Below are 24,240 nucleotides of genomic sequence, written 5' to 3'. Positions count from 1 at the left end.
TTTTTCTGGCGATTTTTATTTTTTGGAAAAAATCGCGGAAAAAAATAAATAAATAAAAATAAAAATTTAAAATTATTTTTTATTTTTTATTTTTTTGTTATGAGGGGAGGAGGTGACACAACTTTCCCAAGCTACCTCTGTCACCAGTAGAGGACGTGGTCTACCTCCTGTAGCTCCTAGTTCTTCAGCGTCTAGAGCACAACAGCATCCACTGCCAACTCCACCGACATCTGCATTTAGAGAGGCAGAGGAAATCAGTAGTATAATAGTACTAGACTTTAGTTATTTGGTTCATTAACTTCATTTCATTGTATATTAATTTGACATTATGACTCAAGATATGAGATACATTATTATATTTTTTGTTGATATTTTGAGGCTGACTTGGGACTCAAGAGTCAGGACTTTCTATTCAGGACATGATTCACTGTTATGTGTGATGTAACACTAGAAATTATATTACACATCTTATATATTAGTTTTTTTATCATATTTATGTGTCAATGTATTTATTTTATGTTGTAGATGCTTTAGATATTAAAAAAATTGAAAAAATATGAATATTTTTGTATTTTACGATTTTTACCGATTTTTTTCCTGATTTTTACGATTTTTTTCCGATTTTTTCCCCTCGCCGATAATATCTCGATAATGATTAATGCAACATTGATCTATATTTGTCTTCTCATGGGCTATTTGTAAATGAGGAACCTTCAGAGATAATTAAGGTGCCCACTAATACCTTTCAGACAACTATGAAAGATGAAAGCAATTGTGTGAACGATTTTGAGTCGCTGTCTCTGGACTTGACACCATCATCAAGCCCTAGGAATTCTAGCCCAGCTATGTCTATGGGAAATAAAATGTTCAATCTTAAAACACATGATTAAATTTTGTTTGACGATATTTATTAGATTCCAATAAGCTAGCAAGTATAGATCATGTTCAGAAAAGTGAAAACTCGGCATTTATATATGCTATAGGAATACTAACAAAACCATCATGTTTAGGTAAGGACTCACTAACTAAAGAGGTTCTACATAATTCGGGAACTTCTCTAGAGCATGGACCACATATGCAGGGATTAGAACTAAACTCATCAAAAGTGATGGTGGTTGGATTGCATATTGAAGATCCCAAACCCTCTAAAAGCCTCTCAATGTTTTTAAGCTGTGTTCCTTCATGCCCAGGTTCTGCAATGGAGTGCAATGCTAATTTGAACCATGCCAAGGGCATTCTAGATTCAAATGTTGCTACCAATTCTGGATTAGTATGTGTTGCAACTACTAATGGTCATGTTACTACTACATCATCGATCGTACATGCTCCATTGAAGGTGTTGGATTCCGTGCAGCATATACAGTCTCATCTAGATTGAGATTCAGAAAGAAAATAGAACCCAAAAACATTCCATTTGTTGATAAAAAGAAAAGAGGGGTAGTTATGAATGAATCTCATGGATGTTTTGCTAAACATCATATTGTTGTACCAGTCTTAGTTTTGAGCAACAAAGACAGCTCTTCAGTTTTCTTTTAGCTTAGAAAGAGGTCATCATGGACATGCTCTCTTGCTGTTTTTCTAGTAGTCTGTCTTGTTGACACATCGGTTCTTGACTTCTTTTTCTTCCTGTCATGAGGCGTTTAGCGTTTCCCACTATTGTATTTTAGCAAAATTTTGCAATAATCACGATCAGGATTAAATCGGTGAGGGTTCGAAATTGGAAAAGATCGTAAAAATCAGTAAAAATTAGCAAAAAATCGGCAAATACAAAAAAATCATTTTTTTAATATCTAGATTCTAAAGCATCCACAACATATAATAAATGTATTGACAGATAAATATGAAAAGAGAACTAATATATAAGATGTGTAATATGTTTAGCGCTACATCACACATAATAGTGAATCTTGTTTTGAATACTACATCACACATAACAGTGAATTTTGTTCTGAACACTGAGTCTTGAGTCCTGACTCAACCTCAAAATATCAACAAAAAATATAATAATTCATCTCATATCATGAGTCATAATATCATATACAGTGAAATGAACCAAGTAACTAGTACTACTGATTTCCTCTGCCCCTCTTGCGAGAAAATATAACAACTTCCCCTCTAGATGAAGAAGGCCCTGGGGCTGGCAGTGGACTCTCTTGTGCTCTAGAAGCTAAAGAACTAGGAGCTATAGGAGGTAGACCATGTCCTCTGCTGGTAACCATGGTAGGTGGTGTCACCTCCTCCTCCTTCTCTATAGCTGCTACCCCCTCCACTACCTCCTCCTCTAACTAATCAGGGGCCGACTACATTATAGGCCTCTCGGCCTCAACCCTCCATGTAGTGGTGGTGTCAATCCCATGCAATGAGATGGCCTCCACAATCGGGTGTCCTCTCAAGTTTCCTCACCCACAATCGGATATTGTAGTAGTCGTAGACCATGTCATTAAGGCGCTGGGACTCCAGCCTATACAAGGGTCACAAATTAATAAATAATAAATTAATAATTATATAAAATTTAAAATAATAAATTATATTGTTTATTATTTAATGAATTCAAAAAATTAATTGGAATTTTTTTATTATTTAACCTCTTGCGCTTCTTGGTGTGTATTTTTTCAAATACACTCCAGTGGCGCTCGCATCTACAAGAGCTACATGTTTTTTCGAGCACTCAAATGGCAAGCCTTTGGAGATTGGGTTCTCTGCCACCATAGCTTCTCCTCCATGCATCTACAACAAATAAGATAAACATAAGAAAAAAATTGAAATTTGAAAGTTGAAGCAAAGTATGAAGAGACTATGAAATTTGAAACAAAATAAAGTTTACCTGGCATTTTAGTCTTCCTATCCACAATAGCCATGTCAAAGCTAAATGTGCCACCTGCCATCCTGTATATCTCCATTTCTTTGGAGATTTTTGCACTTTTTGCTAGAGATGGGACCATCTTCTGAACAAAAGTGAAGAATTCATTCATGACCTTAACATCAAATAAGAAACCACATGAGTAAGAAAATGTGGGGTGCAAGTAGATCCCTGTAGCATGAATGGAATGATGGAGTGTATTGTTCTATCACTCATCAATCACTTCGAATATTAGTTGTTGTTTCTCAAACACCTGATCCCCCTTATCATCATAATAGCTACGAATGGACTTTTTGGCCCTATCCATGGCCTCATACAAGTAGCCATTGCAGGCTTGTCTCCATCAACTAATCGAAGAACCTTTACCAAAAGTTCAGTAATGCTACACACCTTCTGCACTCCCGCCCAAAATCTTTCCTGGTATGAAACTAGCCTGTATATGGCCTCTCCTCCTGGCTTGTGGCTATATGACAAAGCACGCCACTCGTCTGAAAGAAACATTCTCTTCACATCCCACATAGAATTCAAGAGGGATTGATGAGATATGAAGCTAGTGGCAAATCGTGTAATGGCAGTGCGAACCAACTCCTTGTTGTTGGTGAATGTTCTCATCAAATGAAGCATAACTGCATGATTATATATAAATTTTGTAATGCTTTTTGATTATTCAACAATGTCCTTGACAAAAAGAATTTTTCCAATGTCCTCCAACATCAAGTCAATGTAATGTGCAACAAAAGGTGTCCAAAATAAGTTAGGGTGCCTCTCCACCTTCCAACAACATAATTTGCAGCGTTGTCCTTTATGACTTGGACAACATATTGTAGACCCACCTCCCGAATGAACACACCCAACAAATCACATAATAACCATGCATTTTTGAACTGTGTAGATGCAACAACAGATTTCATAAACATTATCCCCTCAGGATAATTAACCAAGAAGCTAATAAGGGTTCTACTCTTTTGATTGGTCCAATCATCTGACATCACAGTGCATCCTGTGTGTGCCCATGAGCCCGTAAACTCCTCCAATTTCTTAGTGCAATCAACCTTTTCATTTTGAAGAATACACCCTTTAAATTCATCATAGGAAGGGGCTTTGTACCTTGGGCCAACAATAGCAATAACATCAATTGCGCGTTGGAAGAATGGTTGTGCACCAGTCATGGTTCTAGGAACAAAAAAATGATGAGGCAACTATGGGGTTAACCGTAGATGCTGATGCTGAAGAAGAAGCAGTACCACTCTCATGGTTACATCCCAATCCCACCACTCTACCCCCTGCCATTTGACACTTTAGAGTTGCCTTGGTCACTTTGGTTGTCTTTATTTCTTCCAATGATTTGAGAGCTCTGCAGATGATTTGTATTTGTGCAAGGCCCCATTTCATGTCCAAGAATTTATGCAAGGTGGAATTTCAATCTGTATACCCCTCTGTCATATGATTCCCACTTAACTTGCAACTCAAATTTGATCTATCAAACCCTCCATAAGGTCCAAATACTCACAAAGGGTCCAATTTCCTTGGCATGTTTGTAACTTTGTTGAACTCTTGAGTTTTAATGTAAGATTGAAGTTTGAACCTAGGGCACAAGAAGAATTGCAAGTTAAACAAATGAAATTAAAGTTTACATACAACATTTTGAATTTTTGATTAAAAAAATCCTCAACTCAATGCAAGAATAATGGAAAAAAAGCACATTCGAACCCAAGAAAATTCATGGAAAAAAACTAGAGCGCAAGAAGAATTTAAACAAATAAAACTAATGATCAAGATTTTGCATTTTTGACCAAAAAAACTCACTCCACTAAATGCAACAAAAATGACAAAAAAAAATGCATTCAAATCCAAGCAAAAATCATAGAAACTATATGGGTGACAAAAACCCAAGGAAAAACAATGAAGAAACAAAAAATAGGGCTAAATTTGATGCCTACACCTGAAAACCACACCCCATTGAAGAAACTTGGTCCAAACTTGAATTATTTTTTGCTTGGGATGTTAAATTCCTTCATTTTTCTCATCTCTTTCCCTTGTAGACGAGTTTTCCCCCTCCTTAGCTCTCGCCCTTGCTCTTTGTTTGAAAAATGAATTAAAAAAACCAAAAGAGACTTTAAAAACTCATTGTCGCGTGGCCCAGTGATTTTTTCGCATTGAATCGTGATTTTTTCGAAAAAATCCCAATAAAATCGTGATATTCTCAAAAAAATCCGATAAAATCGTGATATTTTCAAAGCGAAAAATTCGTAACGTCATTACAAGATATTCAACGAACACACTATGGATGCCCCATTGACAGTCATCCTAGATGCTGGCTAAACTCATATATCATATTCTCTTGGAATTAGAAATTTATGTTAGAGGCTATTGTATATTTAGTTAGTTCTCTTACAACACATCAGAGGGTTTAGTACTAGACAATTCCCAAACAACCCCACCAAACGAGTTCCTCCCTAGCCATATTAGAGTAGCTAGAGAGTTATCCAAAGCTTCTTTCCTTTGGCTTGGGATGTTAGGAGTATCCCTCGTTCCTACATCGCCTCCAGGATTATGCAGCGAGACTCCTTGTTGGATCCAAAAGACTTCGATAACGAACGAATGCCACTGTTGCCCCCCTCGCTATCGGCTATCACACTCTGGCACTCTTGACATCATCGACCTCCAGCCTTGGACTTATTCACTTGGCCTTCTACATGGTTTGGTTATATACATGTTTATGAGGCTGTCCTATGATTGTATCCTTATTTACTTCATTTTATCTAAGATTTAGCTTTGGCATTTTCTAGGAGTTTCATTTGCACCCGCACATTGTACTCGTGTTGGTTGTATCCTTCAGTTCGATTGACCTATTTATCGTCATTTGTTGGATATTAATAAAATTATCTTATCTTATTTTTGTTGAGAAATCAATGCTAGTAGAGTTAGAGTTAGATTTCTCTTTCTTGATAATTACTTGTGAATTATGTTGGCTTCTTTTACTTCTTTGTTATATTGTCTTTCATCGAGCAATTACCAAATTATGTGTCTATGAAGATCACAAAAACAAAAGACACAAGATGTAGGCACTCTGCGAGAGAAAAACCCCTATCTAGGGGAAAACCCAGTCAAAATCTCTTCCTTCAATAGTTTTCTTGAGACTCTTCAACCTAGACATAGACCTCCTCCAACCACCAAGTCAACCTCCTCTTCCAGCAACTTCGACCTAGAACTTCGACCTTGCAGCAACAACACTTCAACCTTGCAGCAACAACACTTCGACCCAGCAAATGGCAGCGACAACTGTAGCAACAATTTCAACTTGACAAGAAAGACTTTGATCTCTTAGAGGAATCCACACGAGAGAGAGATAGATAGCCCAAAATTTCAATTTTCTCTTTTTCTTCATCTTTCCCCAACTTCGCACTCCTTTTAGCCTCCTTTCCTACTTCTCACTTTTCCAACTCTTTCTTCTAGATATCGAACTTGTGAGAAAAAGAGAGTGAATTTCTCCAAATGAATTCAAACTTCTTTGTATATATAGCCTTCTAGTGAGGTCGAATTGCCCTTCTTGAAGCCGACTTGATCTCCTTGAGGCTAACTTGTTGTGGAGGGGACATATAGCATATTTGACTCAATATTAATTCGTTTTACATGATTCAAAAGCCCAAGAAGGGTCTCTTTAAATGGAGAATGACTCTAATGACTCAGAATAAATGCCAGAAGTCCTCAATGGGGACTTTGACCTAAAACATGATGACCCACGCATGAAACCCATGCTTTAATAAGTCAGAATAATAATAATAAAATTCTTTTTCATAGTACATTTTACTGTGACTCAAATACAATTATGAAGACCAAACCTAGTTACATTTTTTAACACTCTCTTAACTAGGGATGTATTCATACTTACATATACAAGTACATGGAAGATCTCAAAACATATGAACTATGAAGAGTTAAGGCACCGCGATGCCATGGACTAGATTCTTGACTAGGGCAATCTATCCAAGGTCCTTCAATAGTTTAGGCACTCATGGTGTCACAGAGTAGATTCCTGACTAGGGCAATCTATCTGGGTGGGACTATGATGGACTATAGCTTTCAGCCAGTTTAGGTACCATCAGGCTTACTTGCTAATCATTAACCTAGGAATCCAGGTGTGTGTTTGAGGTCAAAGCTCTATGACCAATGCCACGCTCCCTACTTCAAGATCTAGACATCAACACATAGTGCCGACCGAATGTCCTCCCAGGCAATGTGTCTCACACATAAATCCTCAGCACTCCCGATTATTCCAATCGGTAGCAAATCCTCTCCGATCAAACAAATCGATAACAAATTTCTCTTGTGTAAACAACATGCTATCAAACCTCTGAGAGATTTACCTATACAAACACAACCCCAATCAACAACAAAGTTTCAAATGTACTTAAGTAAACACAAACCTCCGGGGTCTTTCAGACAACTTGATGTTGCTTCTCAATTTATCACAGTAGGACTTTCAAACAATTCCTGATTGAAGATTTCTCAATCATACATCTTCCTTTCCTACTTCACATGCAACAACATATTCTACAATCAGATCTTGCTTTCCTTATCTCAGCAGCCCCTCAAAATGCATTCTCCAATTTCTTCTTTCAAGGTGTCCATCATGACTATGATATGCCCTCCCTTTTAATTAGGGAGATTTCTTTTATCTACACTCCCTCTTTACTTAGGGAGATGAACTTCTTCTTATGACATCATAGAATCTTTCTTGGCTTGAATCCTTCTTATCATAGTCATTATGACATTCATCATTCATATAACTTTCTTCATCATGCTTATCATATCAACTTTACTTACGAATATCTTCACCATCTTGAAGATTATGTACCTGCACAACTTAGATAACAATTACAACCAAATTCATAGAAGCATGAAGTTAACCATATCAGAATCATATAATAATGGAAGCATTAAAAATTAGACATCAAATACCTAAACTTAGTTATGTTCACAAGCAACAAGAAACACATTCTTCTATACTTCAACTTCTTGCTAGGGTTTTTGTCAGAAACCCTAGACTTCATCATCAAGATTTTTGAGCAACTTAAACAGGCTAACAATATTCCTTAAATCTAAGGCTTCAATATTTCTTCCAGAGATATGACATACCCTACTATAAAATATTGCAAACCCTAGAAGCAATTCAAACAAATATAGTTCTCCAACGACTTTAAAACTCATATGTTAGACTTCTACTAGGATTTAATGCAAACCCTAGATTCCATACATGAGACACTAAGCCTCAATAATCAACTCAATTTCAGATTTCAACAATCTTTCATAAATCTCAGATTATGCCACTGTCATCATATATTAGAGAATTGAACTTCTACTAAGGTTTAGTTACAAAACCTTAGAATTCACAGACACTATCATCCTAGAGTATCAAACTTCGACTAGGGCTTAGTTCCAAACCTTAGGACGTATGACCATCGACAATTAGGTCAACACATATATCTAGGATTCCATCATCAAGCATATCATAGAAACATATGTTAGTCAAACCTAATGTCACAAACACATTTAGACATCTAGCATATTTGATTAGATGTACAAACATATGCCTACGGTTTCTTTCCTAGTACATTATCTAAAATGAGTGTCTTGCTTATAAACCCTTCCAAACCCTAAAGATCTAGGATTTCAACACACAACATAGCAAACCCTAATTTAAAAATACTTAAAAGGTTTGCAGTTTTAGACATCACCATTCAAACAAGTTAGGGTTTTCATAACCATACCAAAACCCCAAACATGACATCATCAAAGCATCAAACATTTTCTTTAGACTTCACCAATAACCCTAAGTAGGCTAGGGTTTCACACATTATCATCGACATACCCTTAAGTTAGGGTTTTGCAAAGAACCTTTTTAGGGTTCCACAAGAATAATCAAAGATATAAGGAGGGTAGATTTATCTAATGATAAATCACCCGATCAAGAATCTTTATGATTAATGAGAGCTAGGCACGATAATGTTAGTAGTGTAGAATAAATTTCCAAAACTAATGAAATACCTTCATCATGAAGAGAATAATGTTTGTGGTTTAAGGCTTACCTTTGTTTCTTAACAAACCTTATAATTTCAATGCTTTGTCTTGTGTGGTCTTCTTCACAATTCTTGAGCAGATCAGTAGGCTTTGTAGGACATCAATTCCAATGCTTTGTCTTTTGAGGTCTTCTTTATAACCCTTGAGCATTTAGCAAGCCAAGGAAAAATATAGAAGAAATGTTATTTGCATCTTAATACAAATACATCTTAGATAAGAAAATGCAACCAAATATAAAAAAGACAACACAAGGAGTGAGATACTTACCTTTGGAAAATGGTGAGGGCTCCCTTTCAATCCAATCTCGAGGGATGCCTTTAGCTTTATCAAAACAATTCAAAAATGTTTTTCCAAAGCATGTTAAACCTAGAAATCAAAACATAAAGGAAAGCAATTCAAAACTTAGAGTAGAAGGATATGCAAGGGATAGAGTCCCTAAGAGTTCCTAGCAAATATGTCTTTGACTTCAGGTCCTTCCATCTTGTTCTTCTTTGGTGAAACTTCTTTGGCAAAGTTTGCTTGATCCCTGTCCCTCTTTTACTCCTAGGATTATTAGAACAATCACTTCTATAGTGACCCGTCTTCTGACAATTGTAGCATTCTATCTTGAATAGGTCTACCTTCCTTCTTGGTTCCTTAGACTTCTTGATTTCTCTGTAGACTCCTTCACTTTTACTTTTACTAGATCCAAGACTTTATTCTTTTCGAGGATGGGATTTATCGTCTTCTTCCAAGCATTGTAATTGGATGCCTCTTCTAATTTGTTCTCTCCCTTTATTGTGTTAGACATTGTCCTTGAAGATAGTAAGCTTCTTTCCTTATATGATCCTTTGATCAACTTCTTGAGGTTCCTTAGATTCCTTTCAATAGATTCTTAAACTTCCTTTTTCCTCCTCCTTCACCTTATCTCCATTCTCCAGCTTCAATGATGTTGATCCCATGCCTCTAACAACATATAGATTTTGTTGTCTCCCAATTACACTGCATGAGAAAATGGTTCCTTTGATAGAGTGCGAAGTTATTTACTCTTCCCTTTCATATGCCTTGATGCTCCACTGTCAATAATCCATGCATTATCATCATTAAGTGAACTTGTAACTGTAAGTGCAGCCAATAACCCTTGACTTCTGACCTTTTTGAATAAGTAATAGAAGATATTCTTGATCCAGCTTCCTGCTGTATTGAATCCCATTCTCATATGACTTATCATAGAGGGAGTACCCATTTCCTTCAAGCCAATAGAGTGATTTTCAATATTCCTTGACCTTAGCTCGGATACCATGTTGAGAAATCAAAGCTAGTAGAGTTAGGGTTAGATATCTCTTTCTTGATAATTACTTGTGAATTACGTTGGCTTCTTTTACTTTTTTGTTATATTATCTTTCCTCAAGCAATTACCAAATTATGTGTATGAATATAAAAAAACGCAAGACACAAGATGTGGGCACTCTTCCAGGGAAACACCCCTATCTAGGGGAAAACCCAGTCAAAATCTCTTCCTTCAATAGTTTTCTTGAGACTCTTCAACCTAGACACAGACCTCCTCCAACCAGCAAGTCAACCTCCTGTTCCAGCAACTTCGACCTAGAACTTTAACCTTGCAACAACAACACTTCGACTCAACAAATGGCAGCAACAACAACAACAAATTGATAGTGCCGAGATGCACATGAAAAAGGAAGAAGTTGAGCTACATTATGGAGGAAAGCAATATCGGTGGAGCCTATTTCATTGAATTCTTATAGATTCTGTGGGTACTCCTCCCAGTTAGTAGATTTTCACCACTATCATTCCAATAATGACGCAACCTTATATCCGATTGCATTGCAAATCATTTTGAAGATATCTGCGGATGAGGTGCCAACATGACCCCTTAGAGAATTCATGGGCATGGATTTATGTTATAGCTTCATAGTTGATTTAGATTGTTGCCAACAACTCTTAGATCTAAACATTAATGGTTTTTTGGTTTTCTTTGATTCAACCTTTCGGGTTTTACCACGTGTTCATGACTTTGACCTTTGGCTTTTGGGTGTGGCTCATTGCATTGTTCAACACTCTCAACATTCACAATTGAAGCTCTTATGAACAAACTCAACCTTTTGTTCCTCAAATCGTATTTGTTTGAGCTTTGCCCTTGATCTGTGCCTCCTCCTCTATGCATGGTCTTGGCATCATTCTAGTACATTTTAACTTTGTTCATGTGCCTCTACTCATTGTGTATTGCTCTAATTATTAGGGTTTGACATAGCCACCCATAGATCGAGTTTTGAGCAACCAAGGAGAAGCTGTGTTGGGAGTGGACCCATAGGTGCACCTTGATGTGGCTTGGACTAGCCCATGCCTCGATGATAACCCCTACAGAAGTAAGGTTCCTCTAAAACCACGATTCTTCCCAAGACTTATCTAAAACCTTTGGATCCTATATAGGACAAAGAGATCAATGACTTAGGCCAAAAGGACATGCCATGGCCAGCTATCGCAAGGTCTAGGACACCTAATACGATGACTCATATGCTTGTTACCAGGCTTTTGACTTGTCACCTTGGGCATGCAATGGTGATCAATCCAATGTGAAAATGCATGTATCCTTGGTAACATGAGGGGTAATAGCTGGCTCCAACTGTGATACACATGCTCTACAGTGGAGGGTTGTGAGGACGTTAGAATCTTCCACTTGTCACCTGAAACAAATCAAGCGTAAAATAGTAGAATAAAGTCGGGCCAAAGTCATATCCTTCCCAAACATGGCAGTAGATCGAAACGAAATAGTAACCAACTAAAACCAAACTGTATAATTAATATAATAAGAGAAATAACACCACACTAAAGAAACTAAAATCACATGAGAAAAATTTAAAACTAATTAAAAGGAAATTTGAATGTAAACAAAACATTCATACTAATATAATGCTCATGCTAAAGAGCTTATTCATCCAATCCTACTCGAATGTACAAGTGATGAAGTACGTTAGGTCATATAACCAATGCAACCAACAAATTAATTCATAATCATCAGGGATTTTACATCTATGCTTGGTTGCTAAGAAAAATAGTGAAACATCAAACTTGAGATAAGTATACTAACCAACTCCATTCTTGTCTTGGATCACATTTGAGGGGGAATCTTCATCATGTGGAATAAAATCAAAGGAATGCCATGTTCACCTGTATAATTGTAAACATCTTCAATCATTAAAACAATATGGCTGATATAAATTTGTTTCCAATCTTAGGCGTAATACCACTTATCATTGTTGTTTGCAATGAATAAGCAAGGAATGTTTTGGTTTCGTCTCCAACTAGGACCTGCACAAAGAATGTTGTCCATTGGGGTTGCCCCTAATCACATGCATGACACCAATGATGAGACAACTTAGTAAAATCCAAAATATATTAAATCTCACGACTTATGGTTAGCTGTTTTGGAAAAAGATATTGGAAGCTCCTAAAATATGTCTAAATTTGAGGATGTTATGGTTTTCCCACTATTGCAACGTTCATGTCCTTCATGTCAAATGGATCTTTGTATATCTGAGAATCACATGTCAAGGACATCCATTGTTAAAAGGTATATATTGTGTCAGAACTTGCACATATGTCCGTGCTTATATGAGTTCACATGGCTGCTCATACTCCATGGAAAAACTAGGTTCTTCGTGAGGCCATGCATGACACCATATGCATGGCACCAATGATGAGACAACTTAGTAAAATCCAGAATATATTAAATGTCATGACTTATGGTTAGCTGTTTTGGTAAAAGATACTGGAAGCTCCTAAAATATGTCTAAATTTGAGGATGTTATGGTTTGCCCACTATTGCAACATTCATGTCCTTCATGTCAAATGGATCTTTGTATATCTGAGAATCACATGTCAAGGACATCCATTGCTAAAAGGTATATATTGTGTTAGAACTTGCGCATATGCCTGCTCTTATATGAGTTCACATCGTTGCTCATACTCCATGGAAAAACTAGGTTCTTCATGAGGCCAAAATTTTGGAATTTGACATCTCTCTGTGTATGTGTCATATATAGGATCACTAGTGAAGAAAGAACATCTCAAATCCCATTTACATCTGTTAACTTTGATGAATGAAGCAATACTTTACATTTGTTTGTCGTCATTGTTCAAAAACATCCTTGGTTATTGAATCCTCCTTTCTCCAATTTAGCAGGAGGTGTGTCATGTAGGTCAATTGCTTGGAAAGCAGCGTAGGATGTGGAACTTGGAGGAGGGAGGGGAGGGGATTCTTGAATATCCTGACATCAAGATTTTCCTCACATTATTGTTCTTCAATTATTTGTTGATTCTTGATGAAGGAACCAAGTGATTCAAGTGGATGTTGGTGGCCACCCACCTATCCCATTTGGACCCCCACAACTGTCTCTTTCAGCGTTTTCAGTTTCCTAAATTGTAGCACTGTTTACTATTTTTAGCAGTTTTTCAGGTCCTGAACTTCCGGATCCGTTTTGAGGCCCTAAACGACGTTTTTTGGGAAATCTGGGGCAACATGGGTGGACCCATGTTGCCTCCCAAAGTGGTAGTGCTCGGATAGATCTTTCTAATGAGCTATTGTACGCGTCAAATGAAGATCATATGCCAAAGTTATGACCCCGGGAAATTGATGTACTAATTTACCCAAACGGGGCCCACAATTTGGCGTTTCATCTTCTAGGGTTAGGTTTTGGAATGTTAACGGTTTTCCATTGTTTCTCAACAATAAATAGGCCTTCGAGCCTCATTGTAACACAGTTCAGAGGCATGTAGCCACCACATCTCTTCTCAGAGATAAGCTACCATCGCCCTAGCTGGTTTATTTCCATTATTGTTTGTAAGCATATTTCAGTATTTTCCATTAATGAAATGAAGTATTATTTCCACTGCATCTTTATGTATATGGTTATCTCTGTAATTGGTTGCGTTCATGTTTAAATCCAGATCACTAATAGATTCGTCTTCACTGCTCTTTAGCTTAGTGTCTTTATCTGTTTGAGATTTCTATGTTAGGGAAACAAGGCCGAGTTACTTGTCTACAAGGTAAAGGGTCAAATGAACGTTGTTGAGTTGGTATTTGTTTGTTGGTTGATTAGAGGAAAGTTGTGTAAGGTTTTGCTGGAGGAATCTGTGATAGGCCTAAGCTCTGTCCACTATGGAGGGCTACACAAAAGTCCTAGTACAGGGCCGAAATATCTCAACACACTGGAAACAGGGCTAAAAGGCCTTAGGTTTCCTAGTAGACATGGCCAAGGCCTGTCCAAGGAGGCCACAAACTAAAAAAGGGGGCTAAAGGCTAAGGAGACTGGTGTAGCAGCAGAGTGACCTTAGTGTGGTATCCCAAGCCTGTGGGTGGCCATTGAATGAGTCTTGGGTTGCTGTTCTATGCAAAGGAGGGTTGTTGAGTATGTGGTATAAACTCTGTTCAAGAAAGGAGCCTTGAACAGCAAGGGTAAAGGGCTAATATGCAGAAAGTTTGAAGCACTAAATTTACCGTGTAGCTGAAGTATTTGAGAGCTGATGTATGTAGTGTATTTGATGTGTTAAATGCACTATGAGTAGCTGTTGGGATAGAGATTAGAAAGGACCCTAATCACTGTGTAATGTAGGGAAAGGACTACCAGAGGAGCAATAGACAAGATGACGTAAAGGATTGAAGTTTGAAGGACTGCCTTTAGCAAGTAAGTCATGCATTGTCTTTGTATTTGGTTGATTATATTGTAGATATGAAGAAGCATATGTCAAGCCTTAGTCTGCATACTATGCATACTAGCTATACTAGTGATCTGAAGGGGCCGTGATACCTGGTAGGGGAGCCCCATGATTCTTTTGTTGATGGCTTAATAAAAATCGAGCTTTGGGCTCAAAATCTTTGTGTACTTTATTGATTTCATTGTTGTCGATTTGCGCTGTGCAAAGTGCTTGTAAGTTGTGGGTTCCTAGTGTGTTTATGTGCGTGATTAGCCATAGACTAGATCTAGGGCCTAAGGAAAAATTCAACACACTTATGTCTAAAAATATCCACACCTTTTGGATCCAATTAGGGGCGACTTCTAGCAAGACGTCTCTTGTCTTTTGGATTCAACTAGGGGCGACTTCTAGTGAGACGTCTCCTACCTTGGGGTCAATTAGGTGGTGAATAATACTCTTCTTTAGGTTGAAGCGACCTCCTTAAAGATTGGTTCAACCTTCCTCCAAGTGATTCACCTACAAAAAAAAGATGAAGTAGACTATCGCCTAGTCCACCTTTTCTGCATGGCTATGGAGCTCCCTAACAAATCTTCCCTCCAATTGCTGTGTAGTCTTACTTATTTCGGAAATATTTTATGTTTTGTCTTGAAACAACATAAATCAAGAAAAAAAATACAGGAAAAAGCAACCCACATGAAGGTTTGCAAAAGGAGTTCGTTTATTGCAATAGTTTCAACCTCGCTAGAGCTGGATAATGGAGGAAATATTCATCTCAGCAATATCCTGTTTGTTCTAGGTTTGCACAAGAATTTAATTTCCATTTCATGTCTAGAAGATAAGGGTGACATAATTACTTTCATATATGGAAAGGTTGAAGTATGGGATAAAAACTCAAGCATAGAAGATGCAAGGATGATTGGGATTCGTGAAGGAAGACTTTACAAATTATTGACTCCCCTCGCTCAAGCCTTGGTTCACATTGAAGTTAGCCCATGTGAACTTTGGCATAGAAGATTTGGTCATCTTCACTACAAAATCTTACCAACCCTAAATTCAATGGTGAATGGCATCCCCGAACTAAAAGAAGATCATGAAGGAGTATGCAAAGGATGTGCATTAGGCAAAAACACCAAGAGACCATTTGGATCGCATTCATTCCGATGTTTGTGGTCCTATCACTCCAAAGTCTCTTGGAGGTCATATATACTATGTAACATTCATAAATGACCATTCAAGGAAAACTTGGGTTTATTTAATGAAATCCAAGGATGAAGTATTCATCAAATTTCAAGAATTCAACACTGAAGTAGAGAACCTTACAGAAAGGATAATCAAGATTTTAAGGTCTGATAATGGAGGAGAATACACATCAAAATAAATTATAGCCTTCTTTAAGGAGTCTGGGATTAAGAAGGAGCTAGTAGTCCCATATAATCCCGAACAAAATGGAGTTGCAGAATGAAAGAATCAATCCATTGAAGAAAGTGTAAAAGAAATGTTACATGATCAAGATTTGCCGAAATTTCTGTGGGGTGAAGCTACTAAGACAATTGTATACATACAAAATTAGAGTCCCCACAGGTCACTAGGTAACATGACTCCTGAAGAAGCATTCACTGGGAAGAAACCAAGCCTGGACCATCTCCATATTTTTGGTTGTCCTATCTATATTCACATATTGAAGGACAAGAGAAAGAAATTGGATCCTTTAGTCATGAAGGGAACATTTGTTGGCTACAATAATTCTAAGGCATATAAGATCTACACAAAAGGACACCGAATAGAAGTTAGTCGAGATGTGATATTTGATGAGAATATTGTATTCAAGAAATCAAAGGATCTCCCTATGGACTTTGATGATGAAGAACTTCCAATATTTGAAGAGGAAGGCACTAGGGAAGAAGAAGAATCAAATCACGAGGAAGGTCCCAGTGAACTCGTGCAACTTGTGGTCATCCCTGAAACTAGATAGAGACCTAACTGGTTGAAATCCACTCTATTAGATGTAGAGGGACATGGAGTTGCTAAAGGCACATTCAGGGAAAGTAAGAAGCCCAAAAGATATTCAGGGTATGCAACATATATGACGAAGTTAATAGAAGTAGAGCCATCAAACTTTGAAGAAGCTGTCAATCATCAAGAGTGGAAGGATGCCATAAATGAAGAGTATCAATCAATAATAAAAAATGGAGTTTGGGAGATCGTACCTAGGCTTGAAGACAAATCTGTGGTGATTTCCAAATCGCTCTACAAGATTAAACATGTGACATATGGAAGTATGGATAAACATAAGGCAAGATTTGTGGCTAGGGGATTCTCTCAACAAGAAGTCATTGATTATGAAGAGACATTTGTTGCCACAAGGTATACAATTATACGGTCACTAGTTTCTTTGGCAACATCAATATGGTGGAATATTCGTCAAATGGATGTCAAGATGGTATTCCTGAATGGCACAATTGATGAAGAAGTCTATATAGTACTCCCTTGGGATTTGAAGTCAAAGATAGAGAGGCTTATGTTTGTAGGTTGAAGAAGGCATTATATGGCCTTAAGCAAGCACCAAGGGCATGGTATGCAAGAATAAATGCATACCTACAAAGATTGGGCTTCTCAAAGAGTTTTGCTGATCCAAATCTCTATATTAAGGTTGTGAAGGATGAGCCTATAATCATTCTTCTATATGTGAATGATCTTCTCTTGACAAGTGTAGAGGGTCGAATCCAAGAATGCAAGAAGCAGCTAGCAGCAAAATTTGATATGAAGGACCTTGGGCTGATGCACTAATATTTGGGACTGGAAGTCTGACAGGGACCTGATGAGATTTATCTAGGTCAAGGACTGTATGTGATGTTGAAGAGGTTTGACATGATGGATTGCAAACCTATGACAACCCCCATGATAACAAACTTGAAGAGGCTAAGGAGTTCCGAATCAAGCACAGTGGATCCGATCAGGTATAGAAAATTGATTGGTTCACTGATGTACTTAGTGAATACTCGAATATACATATGTTTTGTAGTGAATATTCTTAGTCAGTTCCAAGTTAAGCCGAAGCATGGTCATTGAATAGCAAGCAAGCACATTTTGAGATACCTGCAAGGATCAATCCAATAATGCCTGAAATATGCTAGGAGGAATGATGTGCACTTGATTGGATATACAAATTTTGACTGGGGAGGCAATGAGCAGGATGGAAGAAGCACTACTGGAGAATGTTTTAGTTTGGGATCCTCCATGGTCTCATGGATGAGACAAAGGCAAGAATCAATTGCTTTGAGTAATGCTGAGGTTGAATACATTGCAACCTTTGAAGTAAGCAGAGAAGTTCTCTAGTTGAGGAAACTGTTGTTCGACTTGTTTGAAGGACCAAGGGACCCTACATTGATACATTGTGATAACACTAGCTGTATAAGGTTGTCTAAAGACCCAATATTTCATGGAAAGAAAAAGTAAACAACAAGTATTACTACATTTGGAAGCTAGTACAAGATGGTGTGTTGCAGCATCAATATATCTCCATTGATGAACAAGTAGTTGATATATTGGGAAAATCTCTTCCTAAGAAGAAGCTTGTGTATTTGAGGACAAGCTTGGTTTGGTTGATATATCCTCCCTAAATGAGAGGGAGAGATAGGCACATCATTCTTGTCTTCAATTGGGAAGAAAGAATGGAGGTTTCGACAAGCATTTGGCATTGTTAAATTTAGGTATGTTCTATGCTTAGAGCAATTTACTTCAATTTTTCATATTAGCCCAATGTCAATATTCAGATTAGCAATCACATCAACATGATAGTAAAGTGCAGATAGAACATAACATAAACAGTAGAAGACAAGCCAAGACAAGAGGACACAAGATGTGGCACCAGCCAAGGACAAACCCCAATGTGGGGTAACCCCTGATCAATTCTTCTTATATTCTTCAATAGTTCAGCAGGGAGAGATATAGTACAAGTATACAAAACTGATATTTATGACAACAGTAGAAAAGGGTCTTGACCAGAGAAGATAATGCTGGTCACACATAACAGAATCTTCCTCTGAAGATCATTCATAAGGTATCAACAATATGTACAACAAACTGAGCCAATCATGGTTAAACCTTGACCCAAAACATCTCCCATAACTATGATGTCTTCTCGCTGCACTAGCTGTCACTGCTTCATGAAATAGGACACATTTGCTGCCGTCATCATGATGACTAGTTAGGGCACCAAGCACAGTCCTCCATCAGTCATCAATACAGCCTAGGACAACTCCTTAGATATGTTGTTGATCTGGGCATATATATAAGCCCTCAAACACCTATACACAATCCTTGACTGTGGTGTTATGGCCTGCAACCTAACACACAGTCTTCCTGTAGCTTCCAAGCAGCACAAATATGATCCTTGATCCTCCAATGATACCTCAACAGATCTGATCCTAAGCTCCCCTAACTCTGCCCTCCTAAACAGCCTCACGGTCTTCCTGAAATGGCTTCAGAACAACCTTATTTCTCCACGTTGAATACTCCTTGCTGCGGCTGTCATGCTGTTCCTTTAGGGCAAATTCAAGCCCAATTCATGGACTTGTCACCCTCAAACAGTTGCTGCACCCTCTAGCAAACCCTCCTTGCCTTGGCCTCCTCCAGTCAGTCATTCTGTCCTATAAACAAACCCCTGAAATAGCCCTCAAATGTCCATGCTATCCAGTCCTCTCCTTGTTGTGGCTAGGGCTTCCTTTTCGCTGCAGTTAAGGGCTTCTTCTTCCTTTCCTCTTGCTGTGGATATGTCCTCTCCTTACTGCGGAATTAGGGCCTCCGTTTTGACAGTGAATTAGTGCCTTTTGACTGTGGATGGATGACCTTAGATTAGGTCTCTCTAGACTACAAATAGAGCTTTCTTTAGGCAATGTATAGGAGCGTCTTTACTGCGGCCAGATCTCCTCACAAGACAAATGTTAGGGCTTCTTAGATCTGCAACCAGATCTCCTTCATGACTGCGTCTAGGGCTTCATGACTGCGGCTAAGCTTCATGACTGCGGCTAGGCTTCCTCTAGACAACGTATAGGAACCTCCTTCAACTGCGGATATAGGGTTTGCATCTAGATAGCGTATGGGGCTCTCCCTCTAGACCTCTCTTTCCACCAAAACCCAAACGAGTGGAGAGAGATCAAAAGAGATGAGTGTGTGTCAAATGAATTGAAGACTCCTTCTATTTATAATGCAATGTTGAGGATAAGTTGGGGTAATTTGCTCGCTGGCCGACGTTGACAAATTGTCAATAATATGAATAAATTCATATCTCCATAAATACAAGTCGGAATCGGATGATATTTAGATCAATCCTACACCTCTTGAAGAGAGGAATCCAATAAAAACATCAGCTGCCGTAAATAAGATGACCCACATGGAGTTTGGCCCTAGTTGCCAATTTTAACAGGCATGCAATACTCTTTGAGGATGAGGTAGGGCATCCAAGATAAGAGTAGTCAACGACTGGTATTCTTTGAGGATTGGCTATCCAAGATAAGAATAGTACTGGAAGGACATACTTTGTGAACACTTGGGTGGAGTATGTGCATTGAGAGACAATGATGATGGTGTCTATAAATCATTGGTCTCGCCAGCATTGTGCTCTGATCTTGTGGAGAGATAGAGCTATTAGTCAAGGCCTTGCTATGTGACAATGCAGTTGTTATGATGCTAAACAGATGGGTTACAAATCCGACTCTTCGTATGAGATCTCTTCAGATTGAGAATGTTCATGTACCATTTATGAATAACTCCCTTGTTAAGAGGGAGTGTTGAAAAATGTGTAACTAGGTTTGGTCTTCATAAATATGAAATGTACTTTTGATTCTTGTATATTGTAAAATGAAAGAAAAATTATTATTGTTATTTTTGGAGCATGTGTTTCATGCTCAAGGTCTTTTATTTTAGAGGTCAAGCACCCATTGAGTGCTTCTATCGTTTGTCCTAGGTCAAGAAGTCAAAGGAGTCACTGTCATCAGTTGAAGACCCCATCAGGCACATTGTAACTTGTAAAGAAAATTATTTTTGTATTTAAGTGTACCCTTCAAGTCCAAGTCGACCTATTTTGAGGAGCCACGTCCACCTTTAGAAGCCTATATAAAGGAGGGAACTCGACCTCCTTTGGACACATTCACTTCTCACTCATCCAAGTGCAGGGGAAGCATGAGAAGGCTAGCAAAGAAGGAAGAGGACAAAGAAAAAGTTTTTTGGGCTAATGCTATCTCTCATGTGCGAAGAAGGAAAGCTAGGGTTTGATGCTTCAAGGTCAAAATTCTCTATCTGCTGGAAGAAGGGTCAAATAGGCCACCTATTAACCCTAGATAAAGAAGCAAGTCAAGCGAAGTTGCTGGAAGGCCTTGGAAGGCTAAATTTTGCTCACACGTGTGGATGCAGTAACAGTTGCAGGGGGTCAAAAACCTCAAACTTGTAGTAGAGGCTGAAATTTTGTAGATGGGGGTCGAAATTGTGCCGCTGGAAGAGATTTGACTAGGTTTGACTTGGACAAAGGAAGCAAATCATCAGGAAGGGTATTGATCTTGGTCTAGAGATCTTGGAAATCGTCAATTGAAGAATCTATAAGAAGAGAACAAATTTACGGGTTTTCCTATCAAGTGGAGAGGTTTTGGCCCTGGCTTGTAGCCTATATCCAGTTTTATTATGTACTATTGTTCTTATTGTGTTTTGGTAGTTGTTTGATGATAAGAACGAACATAATAATAAGAGAAGTGTTAGGATATTCCGACACATAGGAAATAGTTAAGTACAACTTGGTCTAGTGTAGAGTTAGGTATAGAGTTAGGTAAAGTGTGTTTCTTTACCGTTGTACAGATGGGAAAGTTGATAAACATAAAGCTCGTCTTGTTGCTAAAGGTTTTTCACAGGTTGAAGGCATTGACTACACCGAAACCTTCTCCCCTGTTGCCAAAATGAACTCTATCCGCCTTGTTCTTTCCCTTGCTGCCTCTTTCAAATGGGAAGTCCATCAGATGGATATTAAATCTGCCTTCTTGCATGGGGACTTGCATGAAGAAATCTATATGGAACAACCCATTGGCTTCATACAAACAGACTCCAGCCTTGTATGTCGACTTAAGAAATCCCTTTATGGTCTCAAGCAAGCTCCTCGGGCTTGGTATGCCAAAATGGATAGCTTTCTTTTAGAATCTGGCTTTTCTAGGTGTCATTCTGACAATACTGTCTACACCAAGAAAGTGGGCAACTCTCTTATCATCCTTGTTCTTTATGTTGATGATCTTATCCTTACTGGTAGTGATCCCAACCTTATAAACCATGTGAAGTCTAGCCTTAAAAGGAAATTTGAAATGACAGACTTAGGACACTTACACTATTTTCTCGGTCTTCAAGTCTTGCAATCCAAGGAGGGTATTTCCCTTTCCCAGTCCAAGTATGCTTGTGATATTCTACGTCATTTTCACATGGAAGACTGTAAGCCAGCCCCTTCTCCCTTTCAGTCTGGAGTCAAACTTTCAGTCACTTGTACTTCTCCTGAAGTTGATGCTACATTATACCGTCAACTTGTAGGAAAACTCTTGTATCTAACTCATACTCGTCCTGACCTTTCCTTTGCTATTGGCCTTGTTGCTCGGTTCATGCAAAACCCCCGTGAAAGTCATTGGAAAGCAGCTAAAAGAATACTTCGTTATGTTCGAGGTACAGTTCAGTTTGGGATTCATTACAGTGCCGAAGCATCTCCTCTATTGGTTGGTTTCACCGATTCTGATTGGGCTGGTGACCCTGATGATCGGAAGTCTACTGCCGGTTATGTGTTCACTCTTGGTTCAGGACCTATTACATGGGCTTGTAAGAAACAAGCTGCCATTTCTCTTTCATCAGCAGAAGCAGAGTATCGTGGTGCCGTAGAAGCTAGTAAGGAAGCCTTGTGGCTTCGTCAGATCCTGTCAGAGTTTGGCTTTCAGCAGCAGCATCCGACTACACTTTGGTGTGATAATCAAAGTGCCATTCAGCTATGCAAAGATCCAGTCCAACATCAGCGCAGCAAACACATTGAACTGCACATGCACTTCATCAGAAAGCTCATTCACGACCATGTTCTTGAAGTGCAATATTGTTCAACAGATGATCAAGTTGCAGACATCTTCACAAAGGCTCTCACAGAGGCGAAGTTCACTAAACTTCGATTTATGGTTGGAGTTCAGGAAGTTGTCACTAAGGGGGGATAGGCTCTAGTGCCTCCTTCCTTCTCCTATTGTGTCATATTTGTAAATCCTTCAATCCTATCCCAAGTTGTTCTTAAGGGGGGGTGTTAGGATATTCCGACACATAGGAAATAGTTAAGTACAACTTGGTCTAGTGTAGAGTTAGGTATAGAGTTAGGTAAAGTGTGTTTCTTTACCGTTGTACATTTTGTAACTTACAATCCGACGGTCACGATATTTAGTGATCCGACGGTTCATTCTCTCCTCGGTATTACCGATACTTGATCCGTGGCTTGACACCCGATTGGTCCATGAATTCTATTTAAAGCGCATGGAGGGTCATTTGTAGGGTAATCGTGCATGAGAGAAACATATGTAAATTTTCATTCTTTTATTAATAAATTGCCTGAAGTGGCCGCGTTGGCTCAGGCCGTGGACTGTTTCCCTCTTTGAGGGTTTTAACCACGTCAAAATACTGGTGTATTGATCTGCGATCTGGTTGTGAGCGGTGTCCTTTTGGTGTTCTGTCTGAGGAACTTACCCTGTAAATTCCTACAAGAAGAAGGTAATAAGTGAGAAAAAGTAAAAAGATATCACAAGCAATTATCATAGAAAGAAAAATCATTCTAACTACTGCCCTATAGATTTCTCAACAAGGCATTCTCTAAGTGTTGATATTGTGTTGGTATGTTAGATTCAATGGAAACCAATAGGTCAATTAGTAAACTATTACAAACGTAAGTAGTAGTGAAGACCTTGGTGCAGATTTGAAACTTGGTTGCTAATGCTAGGGCCCTAGTCACTCATTTATCAATTTTTCTTTCCCACCTTTTGCAGAAATTTAATGCTTAGACCCATCCCAGGTTCACGTTTAATGAAATCTCGTCATGATTAATGCCAACTCGCATGTTTATTTGTTGCTGTCATAAACATGAATATATCATAAATTGAAAGACGAGTCCAATCTACTTTTTCCCTTTTGCTGAGATAAAACACAGGTAAACCCACAAAAATTTACACAAGAATTTTTGGGAATAGCCCCTGGAAAAACCTTAAGGGGTAAACAAATGAGAGAGAGGAGATATTTTTATTTCTAAGAGAATAATTTACAATAGTAAAAATTTTCAGCAATTTGCAGCAAAATCACACAGACTTATCTCAATTTGTGTGCCAAACTCTTTGGAAATCATGTATTTTTCACCCCCGATTTTTGTGCCAAAACAACTTTGAAATGTGTGCAGATAGCCCCTTAAAATTCGTGCTCAATAGCCTCCTCAAATTTTGTGATGTTGTACAAATTCCTTGCCTGAAAATTTGTGCCACAACCCTAAAAATTCGTGCATGTTTTCTGTTGTACGAACAATGCAATAAATGCATTGTACCCTACCTCGATTTTTGTGACTACTACCT

General features: G+C 38.3%; 1 protein-coding gene across 14 annotated transcripts in view; it reads left to right on the top strand.

The window, feature by feature from the left end:
• LOC149218439 (NAC domain-containing protein 54-like) overlaps positions 1 to 24,240 on the top strand; it is a 272,481-nt gene that overhangs the window by 84,901 nt on the left and 163,340 nt on the right. The window lies entirely within an intron of this gene.

Source organism: Pinus tabuliformis, chromosome Q, assembly GCF_031772625.1.
Source record: "Pinus tabuliformis cultivar Carrire ecotype Pingquan chromosome Q, CPIR1, whole genome shotgun sequence".
Classification (NCBI taxonomy): domain Eukaryota; kingdom Viridiplantae; phylum Streptophyta; class Pinopsida; order Pinales; family Pinaceae; genus Pinus; species Pinus tabuliformis.
This window is presented reverse-complemented; position numbering and strand designations above follow the sequence as displayed.